Genomic DNA, 12545 nt, shown 5'->3' on the forward strand with positions numbered 1-12545 from the left:
GCCCGGCTAGAACGTAATTACAACTGCTCCGACATCCGCCGCTCACCGCCGAGCACGCCTCGGCTAAAGAACAGCACAAATTGATCATATATAATAGTGTCTTCCTTGTAATGTATAAATGAAATAAAGTGGAGGGGAGGGCCGTTTCTGCCGCCGCCGTTTTTTCTTTGATTAATTTCAGGAAGTCTGGGGGAAATGGCTGTCCCAGCGAGGTGGACCGTGCAGGTGTTTGCTCTGTGTCTTCCCAAATGGCTCCTCTCGCATTTCAAAGGTTTTCAGTTAATTAATTAATTTATTTATTTATATAGAAAGGGCACGCTGATTTGGATGTCCTCGCACGACACTGTACGTTGGTCCCCACGCTACCGAAATTTGGCCACGGGAGATGACTACACTGTGTGACACACAGAAACTTTCAGGGCTGTGAAAAGCGATGGACTGGTAACGGTTGGATGTAGCAGGTGTCTGACAGAGGCTCGGGCGAGTTCTCGAAATCAACTCAAAGCGCCGTACCAACGTGCTTGGAAGCAGCTCCGCGTTAAGGGTACTTGCCTTCCGAGTTTTTTTTTTTTTTTTTTATTCGCCTCGGCTCTAGATCAGCCATACGTTCCGTAAAAAATGCGAGTGTGTCACACGAGATGCGTCTTTGGTGTGTCGAGAAGCCTCTCAAGGGAAGTTCAAATGGACGCTGCACAGGATGCACGGTGTTCTGACACGCCGGCAGATTGAAAACCTCCGTGAAGCATGACTGATGCTCACATTTAACTCTTTCTCACTGCTTTCCATGGAGGAGGCCAGTCAGTCCAAGAGCCGCAGGAAGTTTACCTTTTCATTCGTGCACTTTCCAGACGCTTGTCTCCAAAGTGGCAGCAGACAGGGGGCTTAATGATTATTAAACACAGCTTTTTTGCTCAGCTTTTTTTTATAAAGGAGCAGGTGGTGAAGGACAAACTTACAGAGGTGGCATGAGCTCTGGAGGGAAATGGATTCAAAAGAGGTGATTTCTGAGACCCATCCTGAATGCTGGGAGGGATTCAGCAGGTCTGAGGGACAAAGAGAGCTCATTCCATATTTTGGGGGCAACTGAAAAATATAGCCGTAGAGCAGAAAGCACTCTGCTGCATCATGAACAGTCAGTCTCTCGTCATTTGCTACCTCACCCCCACCAAGCCACACTTTCGGAGGGCCCCTTTCAACTCTGAGGTGTGCCCCTTACTCTAAACACTTGCATGGGACGCTTCGCTTGCTCTCCGTTCCCTTTAATCAGAGTTGGCGATTACGCCCTCCGTTTCGGATGCACGATAATTACGCTGGTGTGTGGTGAACGCCGAGCACTGGTGGCCGCCCAGTGCTACAGAGGGAAAGGCCCAGATGCTAGCGATTATATTAGAGATGCACAGTGGCAATTCCTGCCTCTGTCCCCGAAATTTACCTGGTTGCTGTGTATTGTTCTTCAGGACACTGGGCCACAAATGGCTGGGTTGCTCCGTGCCACTGTTTTAGGATCATATCTGGAGGTCCTCAATGGACTGGGGTGTTACTGAGTCACTATGAATACACAGTGAAGTCAGCTGTCATGTGATCATTTCCTGTGCTCCATTACCAACGGGAGACCCTTTATATCAGCTCATATAAAACACTCACAAAACTGGGCGGATTTATGGGGCTCTTTTTCTGCCGTGCCGCCACGCATTTCTTTTTCACGAGTGGCGTTTGAAAAGGAGAAAGAAAGAGGGGGCTTCCTCTGTGTCCTCCCTGCATTGAGATTACCCCCTCCCGTTTACCTCGGCCAGCTGCTGCGAGATGATTTGCCCCGCGCGGGGTCAGCCCGGGCCGGCCAGGGGGACGGTTGGCTAAATCAAGGGGCCGATTGTGTCTGGTGCCAGTCGGCTGCAATTAGGGACAGGATCGAGGGAGCCCCGGGGTCTATGCTACGTCCATACAAACCAGCTCACCTGAAAATAATCGTCCCAAACGGCAGCCCCATGCAAATGAGCCCCTGGGGTTACCGTGGGAAAAGGGGCGCCGTGGCAACCATAGGTGACCCACTGGGTAGGGGGTCCACCCTGGGGAAAGTCCTTTGTCTCCTCCACCTCCAAACGGTCGCCCTGCATCTGGGCTGCTGGCTGCCTGAGAAGTTGCCGACGTGCCGTTTGTTTAATGACAACCTTAGCAGAGGGAAGGGCACAAAAAACGGCGCATTGTGTCCCATGTACTGTGTTCGTTTAGGCCGCGCAGCATTTTTCTGTGTTAAAGTGAAAGAAACCCTGAGTGGTAGCAAAACACAGGTACAATATGTTTGTGTGTATTTTAATCTTTTAATATAGGCGTGGTGTGCTGGATGAATTGTATTGATTTCTGCGATGAAAGCGTGTAGCAGTAAACCGCACGGTCCTGTTCGACTCGGAATCTAGGTTACATGCAAATAGCCCAAATGAGTCAAGCTTTACCAGACAGCGGTAATTAACACGTTACTTATATACGTGCAATAGACCGGAAAGAAGCTGTGTCAACAGGGGACTTTTATTATTTGCCTTCAAAATCAATACATGCAACGCAAACAATTGTTTAGGGGCAGCATCGCCGGTTTGTATGAAAGAGGAATTCAGATTTTTATAATTAAATTACTTGCTTATAGTAACGTTACACTCTTAGCCGAGGATCCCGATAGTGGCAACTGAGACATATGAAACAGAAGGTGAGAAACCTGAGGTCACAAGCAAGATACATTTGTTCGTGTTTATTTTCGGCATGGGAGTGTGTCTGGAGGAATGAATGCATTTCAGTGATACGTACTGTACGTGTTTTAGTTGTCAGGTTTCTCAGAGAGGGGAAAGTACAATGAATTCAAATTAATGGGAATCATGTTTCTTTCTCTTTCCGGTGCGGTGGGCCTTTGCGTGGCTGTTGCTGACTTCGGAAGCAGGTAAGGAAAGTTTGATTTGTATTGTCCATCGCAGTGCTTCCAGGTTGTCCTGAGGTCGGTTTCCACCGAAAGAGTCGTTGAGTGTTGTCGCTCAGGATTTGTCCCGCTTTGGGACAGAATGTGCTAGAAGCACATGCATGTTATTTTCTCCTCTCGTTTTTGACTGTAAGTGAATTCCTGACATCTCTCTGTGGTCCAAATAAACCAGGACCCAAAATGTCGGTTGTCCGGGAGGTGTAATTGATATATTACGCAACCTTCAGTCACTTTGCAGTAATTTAAAGTTTTGTGGGGAGGCAAGGTAGGCCAAAAATTTCGTGAGCAGCAGTGTTTTGTGGTGTGAAGAAACATTTAACTTTTCGCATAGTTCGCCAAGCACTCACAAAAAAAAAAAAAAAAGTTGCTAGAAACGGTGTGAATATAAAAAATGTAGGAAGCACTTTCTATGGGAAGTTCCGAAAGAAGGCGTACGGGTGTACGGGGAATGCGTAAATTGAAAGGTTTGAAAGAGCGAAGACTGGGGTTATTTGAAGCACACCGGCTTGCTGCAGTCTACAGTCTCACACGGACATGCGTGTTTGCCATTTGTTTCGAAGCACGCAGACCGTCCCAAAAAAAGGCCCCGTCGGAACACGGCCCAGGCCGGCCAGCGCTGCCTCTTTACACGGCGGACCTTGACGTCGCCTCTCTCTTAATTACTATCTATTGGCATTTCTCCTGGCCTCCTTCCTGTGCTGCTGCCTTTATCACTATTTTAAATAATTTCTACAAATAAGTAGCTTTTCACAGCAGGCAGCCCGCTCTCAGCTTTCACTCATCAAACTTTAATCGAAGCCGCATTTTCGTTTTTTGAATAAAGAACACTTAAAAAATTTAGATGCAAATTATATTGCATTATTCATGCTCTCGGCGTCCTTGTAGATTTAAACATTTCCGAGGCCACCTTGATTCGAGTAATTACCTAGGCCCCGGCTGCTCCGTCATGAATTAGGTATTTCCTACAAGCCAAGTATGCGCCTGATGAGCTTTTAAAGTGGCTTTACACTGAACTTGTGTATTGCTTCTCGCGCATGAGCGGGTCGAACATTCGTCGCAATCTGTCTCAGGTGAGGAGCGCTGGCAGAGCAGCCGTGGGTGACTGGCAGGAGCTGGAGCTCCTACTCTCAACATCTCTGTCTCTCTCTCTCTCTCTCTCTCTCTCGTGCGCTTTTCTCTCCCAGCATCCCTCTCATTCCCTCTCACTCTCTATCTGTCTGCTTCGCTCTTAAGACTCCCCAAGTGTTTTACAGCTTAGATCCTTAATATCCCTCTCAAAACCACTGACTTTGACTGAGCTTGACATGCAAAAAAAAAAAAGAAAAAGAACTCCTTTTCCCTTTACCTGATTGCCAGAAAAAGATCCATTAAAATAACATTTCGGCTTGGTATGTCTAAACCTTTAAACCCTTGTCTGTTTATATGTCTTTTGCAACAAGAAAGAACTGAAAGGCTTTAAAGTGACTGGGTCTTTAAAGGATGAAGGCAAGACATTATATTGATACTGAATACCTTAATCTCTTATTTGAAGAGTATGTTGTAATGGGGCAAGGTTGGAAAAGCTCAGGTTGGAAAAGGCAAGAATCAGCTCCACAGATCAGTTTTAATTTGCATGGTTTGAATTGTCTGCTTTTGATGGGGGGGATCCTTTAATTGTTTTTATTTTTTTATTTTTTTAATTCCCATAGAAAAGCCCTACATATCTATACATGCTTGTGGTGTTGAAACACATTTGAGAAAGAGTTGTTTATTTGCTTGGTAACTAATACTAAAGTTTCTTGGAAAAATGTTTTTTTTTTCTTTTTTTCGAAGAAAAATGAAGCAGTTGACACTGCCACTTGATCATCTTTACTACCCAGCCGAAGAATTAATATTTAAACATTCTAATAATGTGGCTTGCCTTGCATGCACTTTTAAGCAAAGCAACAATATTTTTCACCTGGGGTAACACAATGATTTCTCTTCCTGCTGAGTGCAATTTCCCTTTCTAATGTTTGCTAGGGCTTCCAACTAACATCAGGCAGCTGGGCATGCATTCATGAACAGAATTCCATGATTTTTTTATTATTGTTCCATACAAAAATGTATTCATAGAGGTAAATATATTGAAATGAATTTTTCCATCCGCGAGGAAGCACTTCCGACTAGCACTACGGAGCACAGGGTGGGTTCCCTTGAGTAAGCAGTAATGATTCACAAAATGGAACCTGTAATGAGGAAGAAAAGCATAACTATGACAGTATATAGATTTCACATTTCGGCATCTGAAATAAGGCGTTGACGAATGTCATAAGGGACTGAAGGGCGGTATCACACATCTTTTCAAGGCTACTTCTACCATTTCACCATTTCACTTGAAAGGTAAAAGGTACTATCTCTTGGGGAGCCTCGTATTATACTTACCTTAGACAAAACCTCAGAAGAAGTGGTTTTACCTGTCTTCTTGGCTGCAGTGAGTCTCAATGCAGACATTGTGCTAAGAAAAAACTGAAAAAATGAAAATTCCTACAGGAATGGTTTGACTTAAAATGCTGAAACAGACGTGCCTTTGCATAAAAAGACAACAATATTACACGGAAGACCTCTTTTTTCAATTTGTAAGGCTACAGTGACAATAACTGTCGATGGAGATGTCAAAAAAGCCTTAAATGTTAAAGCATTGTCTTCAATAGACATGGCAGTTGAACACCTACACCACAAACTCTGAAGTACTGTACTATTTTGAAAATGTGTCAATTTGCTGAAAACCAAAGTGTGCAAGGCACATGCACGTTGAGTCCACGGTTCAGCTGAGAGAAGAAACACGTGTCAGAGGTGCCACAGTAAGATGGGCCTCATCACTTGCAGAACTGTCGCTAGTCTGACTTCTGGTTGGAAGTAACCAGCCCAGCAAGGAGAAGGTGTTTGGATCCTTTCTGCACATGCCCAGCGCAAAACATGTACATCTCCTCTGAAAGGACTGCAGTCGTCTTGGAAAAAGGATAGCTCATTTGAAACAGGGTATGACAGAGCAAGGACAGAAGGGTCCAGCTTCACCAGTGCCCTGGAGGCAAGATTTGTATGTAGCTGCTGGGAATGCCAAGCAGAGATCAGTGGCCAGGCGCCCGAAGGTGAAACCCGAGACAGTTTATAACGAGAAGGTAGGGGCTTGAGGCTGTGGCTCGGTGTGTGAAATAAAACATCAGGCTTGAAGGAGATGGCCACTGGAGAGCTGCAGAACTGGCTTCAGCTCTCTGACCCTCCCTCACAACTGTCCCCATCCTTCTATAATGGCACCTTTCAGAGATCCGAATTACTGGGCAAACGCATGCCTTTTTAAAAAGGCGACTTATCTCGCCAGGCTAGCAGCGAGCCAGAGCCCAGCCACCCTTAATTGCACGGCTGGTGTCACACTGCCCTGGCGTTTTGCATGTGCGACCCTGAGCGCTGAGGTCTGTGTGTGGACTGTGAGGTATTCAGCTTGGATTTAGGTGGGATTTACCCAGGGGTTTTGAAACTGATGACATACAACAATAAGATAAGCCAATATCTAATTTAGGTGCTTAATTGCCGTGATGGCCTGCCAGAATAATAAAAAAATGAGCGCTCCTGACAAACTATTTGGAGTGCACCTTGAGTGTTACCGCTGTGGGAATACTAAATGCATACAATTAAGGAATTACAATGGCATTATGTGTGAACCGATACACCATGGCTGGTTTTCATTTTCATTTGTTAATCCCTCGATTTTACCAAGCTGAATTAGTTTATCAATCCAGAGGCGAAACCGAGAAAGGTTTTCAACGTCCTACATGCTATTTTAGAGACTCTGAATGCTCTGTGTGTTGTATGCGATTGAGTTACATCCTACAAACTAATTTAGTGCTAGGCCTCTCCACAAATGTGGGTGATGGTTGAAGTCTTGCGTGTAAGTTCTCCAGGAGGACAATAAGGAGCAATGCAGTTTAGCTGCCTCTCCCACCGCTGGAAGGCAGGGTGCTCAGGAATGCCCACAGCATGCTTCTATTTCTGTCGCACCTATGTGCGCACACCCATCTGGTCTTAATCAGTCAGTCGCTCATCGTCGCACATCGCTCGGGCTCCCAGCTGTAACAACACATGCAGTTCCATCATTCCAGCTTGAAAGCCAGACCTCAAAGTTGAGGAGAAACTGCGTGGAGCTCATGCTAGCTCAGAAGCAAGCATGAGATGATGTACTGTGAGAGGGCAGGAGCAAGCGCTGTGGGTCACTGGCTCTGCCTGAGCCCTGACACCATGACATAAGTTTCAGCAGCAGTTCCACTCATGGCTTGTCAGTTGGTGCTGGGAGTTGTTCAGTCCATTTGTCCTTCTGGGTTTGGGGCAGTGTTAATGTCACGCTTGGAAAGTCTTGACCATCTATCTCTGTGTTGTGGGCCTTACAACATGAGCACGGTTCTGGTGCCGTGTTGATTTAGATTTACATTGATTTATTTGACATTTTTTCTCCAAAGTGACATACAATGTTAAGCTGTTCACAGTGATTTATGCATCAGAGTAGATTTTATTGTATCAATTCAAGGTAAGTACATTCTCCAAGGGTACTGCAGAAGTAGTGGTGATTTGAATCTGGGTCTTTTGAGCGAAAATTCATAGCTCTAACCACTACGTTACGTTCTGTCCTTTTTAATGAGCTTCTTAAATACAGACTGTGTATTTGTGTGTGTGTCCATGAAATACAGACTATGTATGTGTGTGTGATGGGGGTGCAGATTTGAGAGGTTTGGGAGGTATGTTGCTGGTGGAGTAGTTGGGGCCCGAGACCAAGAGCCCCCATGACACTGCCTTTTGTTGGCCTTCAATATTTGATCCTCTGTCCTGCATGGAACTCTCTCCCACCGCTGTCACTGCCATGAGCAAGCACAAAGTCTCAGACACACACACACACACACACACACACACACACACACTCACAGAGGGTACCTACCTCCCATATTTGTACACAAGTTCAGGAATATGGCACTCACACACTACACACACACACACACACAAATACCTGTGCTTATACACAACTCTCCCCCCGTCGCTCCTCCTTGAGACAAACAAATACAGTAAAAGTTAAACCACTTTTGACCGTTTGCTCAGAAACTCCTAATCTATGTGTGTATTCAGCTGTGAAGTGTGGGCTAAACAAACAAACAGAAGTAAACTACAAAAAGGTGCAGGCATATGGCCCAGTGTGTAGGTGAGACACCAGAGACTACTTCTGAATTAGATTAAATAAGAGCTCCTCTGTTCACACTGCTGTTTTGATCACAAAAATACACAGTAGTGTTTCTTTCATATGGGGGCTTGAAATCCTAACAGATGCTTTGATCAGTGCTCTGAAACGCTGCATAATGCATTGCGTGGAGAAAGGCACCACCGAATGTGTTTTTGCTATTGTTCTGCATATGCTGCACAAAACAGGTCATGTTTTACCTGTTTGTAGTCTTTGTTTGATTGTTTGCTGTCTATGGAGACCTCTCGTAATGTGTGAGCATGTGTAGCTCATGGGCAAATATGGGCTGGGATGGAAATGCAAACTGGCATTGATTTTTACCTACATTCCCATTATTTACTCAAGTCTCGCGGGGGCAGGTGTCAGCCCGCCCATTGAGAAAAGGCTTTCTTTTGGTAACGTCTGTCCCCTGAGACGGGCGTTCCATTGAAGCCCCTAGAGAGCAGGCAGGGTAGTGTCCATTATCCCCGCTCCATGCTAAGTCACCAAATGGTTGAACAGCCCAGCGCTCTTCCGGTTGTAAGCGGTTGAAGGAATGCGGTGTTTCAAAAGTCAACATAGCCGCTCTCTGGAGACTACATTGTGGGTCATATGTTATTCTTTTGAGCTGAGGTCATCCTTCTGCATTCGAGACAAGGGTTGAAGGTTTATTACGATCATAACTATGCAAAAGGATGCCAACTACGACACTGTTTGTAGGTGAACTGATGTTTGGAAAAAACAACTGGCAGTTTCAAAGCCAAGGGGTAACGTCAGTCTTCCCTTCGCAGTTTTTGATGCTGGTTCCTCCTTATGACAGTCAAAACACCTTTGACATTGGAGGACTTCACTGTTAAATAGGTGGACCCTCCCTGGTTAGTTCCAGGAAATGAAATAACAGTCATCTACACTGGCCTTGTGTTCTTATGTAGTGAAAAGAGTTTTTTTTTTCCTTTTTCTTTTTTCCAAGCTGGTACACAATTTATTTGCATTTGCTTGAAATAAGACAGCCCTGAATATGTGCAAATAGATGGGATGTTGTGCTTGGAGTGACAGTTGCCTCACTTTGATTTGTCATCTTGATTCTGTCTTCGCGCTGACATGCATCAAAAAGAAGTAGGCGCAAGACAGCGAAGCTGAAGAAACACACACACACGCATAGGAGTTCAGTAGAGAGGTTCTAACATATTTTATCATGGGGAGGGCAGCCATTCATTTTGGTGATAAGTTAATTAAGTCAAAGTGCATCTTGGTGTGAGAATCGTTATTGGATGTGATGCACTGTGCCTCTCTGAATCAGGTTTTTGTTGATGGTGTGTTTTTCTGTGGTTCCATCCATTTCACTCACACCTCCCGAGGAAATCCGCTGAGGACATTTGTTTGAATCAACATGGAACTGTAACCATTTCACTCGGCAGTTCTGGCTATTGGGAATGACAGAAAGTACACACGGTGCATATGGTGACCTCTTTTAGACTGACTGTTGCATCCGTCAAGGTGTCGTCTCTCTTTATCGAAACGCAGATAATTTGGTGTCATGCCGGTTTGATTGTACTTGAGGCCATTGCTCTTTGTGAGGTGCACACGTAGTGCTTTGTCTTTCCAAGTTTATAATAGCCTGCTGTTACTGTGATTGGAATATCTCTGTTCTTCTGTAGCAATCAATAGCTTTGTGGAAACAAGTGCAAGAATGGGGAGAACAGAATGAATGAGAGGCAGGTTGAATTGCGTTGTGTCCAGTTTTACATCTACAACAAGGGCCTTGTGGAGTTTCCGGGGCCATGTTACTTCAGCTTCTGCGCTCCACACAGCGCACAACATTAACGTTGCATTTCAGCCTCAGATGGTGGCATTTCCGTGTCTAGGAGTGCAGCTCGGCTGTTTGCATCCCTCAACGTTTGAAACATGATACATAAATGGGGTCCACCTGGACAGTGGTGGCCCATGCCAGAAGAAGCCAGCGAAATGAAAGCGGGGCGGGATGCTTCTCTCAGTACATTTGTTCGAGAAGAACATGACTGCTGAGAATAGTTTATTTCTTTTTGGGGAAGGAAGAGAAAACAGCACACTTTTGCGCTGTTAAGTTCTGCACCTGCGTCATGATGCAATAGCAGAAGTTCTTTAAAAAATCTGTCTAGTCAGGCAACTTCCTGCTCTTGTCCAACTCTGACATTTTGCAAAATTGTGGAGTTTAAAATAGGCAAATGTTTGTTCACTGTTTTAACAAGGAAATCTGCTCTAAAACGAGCCGTTTTGTCAAAAGAAATGCGTATGCCAAGCTTTTAATGCTGCGAGAAACACTCAACCAGAAAAGTACAACGTTACCTCCATCTCACTGTCATAGATGCTATATGGTAATGGCTCCCACAATGCCCTGCTTCCCGTTTTTTAAAAGGGCACGTGGGTTTATGGGAAAACACGGTGCGTAGGGGTCAAGCCCAACAAGAGGCGACAGTCCAAACAGTGACACGCCACACGTGGATCTGTCCCTCGCTGGAGCTGGATTAAAAACCCGCAATCATTCCAGTGACCTTAATTGTCGCTTAGCGGATAAATGTGTAATTTGGGCGCTTTGGGGAGGCTGTTGCACCTGCAGCACATCTTGCAGTATAATGTCCGCTTTGGAGAAGCAGCACAGGCTCCGGTGTCTGTCACCGCCAGACACCCGGGAAAAAGTGTGTGGGGACGGCGGGGAGCGGGGGGCGGGGGGCATAAGGAAACCACAGCGGCATTCTTCGAACATCTCAGGCAGGCTTAATGCCGTGCCTGTGTACAGCGGAGAAGCGGGCATTTACGGGCGCGCACAATGGAGAGTGCATTACTGCAACACTGCTCTCATTATGTCCACTACTCCTACCTCCTGCCCCGTGCCGGTTTACTCACTTCTCGCTCTCATTGTTGAGTTATAATAGCGCTTGGGCATTTCTGAAATTCCCTCATTATTCAGCTTATTAAGGCTGCGCCGACTCGATAATCGTGCCTGCGTTTCGAGCTTGGGCGGGGGTGGGGGGCTGTCCCGATTTGCCGCATCTGAAGGGGGTGATGCGCGCCGGCTCAGGCTGGTAAGGAATATGCAATTGTTTTGTAACTTATTTTATTTTATTGCATTTTTTTTTTGCCTGCTCGCTCAGTACTCATCCTCTGGGAGGCAAAGTGGCGAAGCACACCTGACTGATAGCACCGTTGATCTGGATCTGTTGTTACCATAGAGGACGCAGTCACATTCTTTAACATAAAAAGCCAGACAGATGTGCTCGCAGTCATTGGAAAGACAGATATTCCTGCCGTTTTGGACAGGCGAGGAAAGTGACATGTTTGTGTGTGTGTGTGTGTGTGTGTGTGTGTGTGTGTGTGTGTTTTGGGCTCCCTTCGCTCTCAGGGGTCATTCAGCTCAAACATGAGGTGTGTCAAACATGCCGACAGGGGAGAGAATGTCGGAAAGAGGATTTCGGAAAGGCTATCTGCTCACCTGTCACAAAAATGTAGCCCGGCAACATTTTGACGGCTTTACTCTGTTGCGACCGGGGCGATTGTCCTACATTCACGGCGAAGCTTGTAGGTACACTGTATCTGTCAATGTAATTGACAGCGGCCACTCAGATGCCTCTGAGGAAGGACACACTTGTATGTTACCTATTCTGAGCAGCATGACTCACCTCCATTATGTGCACACAAAATGTAGTAAATCTCAACACACAATTATTTCAACAGGAAGCCACATTTAAGGAATGGTTATATCTAAATGTAATCATTGTAAAAACTGGGTCAGTGAGGGAGGATTTTCCTTAAAGTAATATATTGCAGACGTCCAGGTTGCAAACAGTTAATTGTGTCACAGTCCCAAGGGAAGCCAGGCTGCATTTTGGTATGTGACATGTTGTCGTATATTAGAAAAAAAAAAAAAAAAAATCAATTGGCAATTAAATGATGCACCTTGTGAAGATGACAAAAGGCATTTGGTTGCATGGGAAGAACTGGGTTGTGAGGGGTTTGTAATGAAGGCCTAATGACTATTCATAAGCGATTTTCAGTCTGCTGATCCACTTGACTGGAAAGTTCTGCCCTGGAGAGTTGGTGCTGTCAGTTCCCCTCACCTCAGAAAGCCGCCGCGATCTGCGGTGTAGAATGCGAGCGAGAAATTATCCAGCGATTGCTCAGGGCCTGTCTCAGGTCACATGCAGGAGACACACATCTGCCACATTATAGGTGCCTCCGGGGACAGAGCTCTTTGATTTGGGAAGTGTAAATACATAAAAATGACAGGAGAGGATACCTTTCCCCCCCGCCTTGTCACAACTGCGTATTTGTCCTTTGTTCCCCACTTATTGTTCTTCTTACTGAAGTGAGAGAACTGTGGATGTCTTG

General features: G+C 45.6%; 1 protein-coding gene across 5 annotated transcripts in view; it reads left to right on the forward strand.

Annotated features, from left to right (window-relative positions):
* The window catches only part of LOC108924224 (zinc finger E-box-binding homeobox 2-like), a 74445-nt gene that overhangs the window by 19936 nt on the left and 41964 nt on the right, over positions 1–12545 (forward strand). The window contains exon 1 of one of the 5 annotated variants that reach the window (XM_029247400.1): positions 2888–2926. The exons of the other annotated variants lie outside the window; for them this stretch is intronic. The gene's annotated coding sequence lies outside the window, so the exon portion shown is untranslated. Of the gene's footprint in view, positions 1–2887; positions 2927–12545 lie in introns of those variants that run through there. 5 annotated transcript variants of the gene reach the window in all.

Source organism: Scleropages formosus, chromosome 21, assembly GCF_900964775.1.
Source record: "Scleropages formosus chromosome 21, fSclFor1.1, whole genome shotgun sequence".
NCBI lineage: Eukaryota > Metazoa > Chordata > Actinopteri > Osteoglossiformes > Osteoglossidae > Scleropages > Scleropages formosus.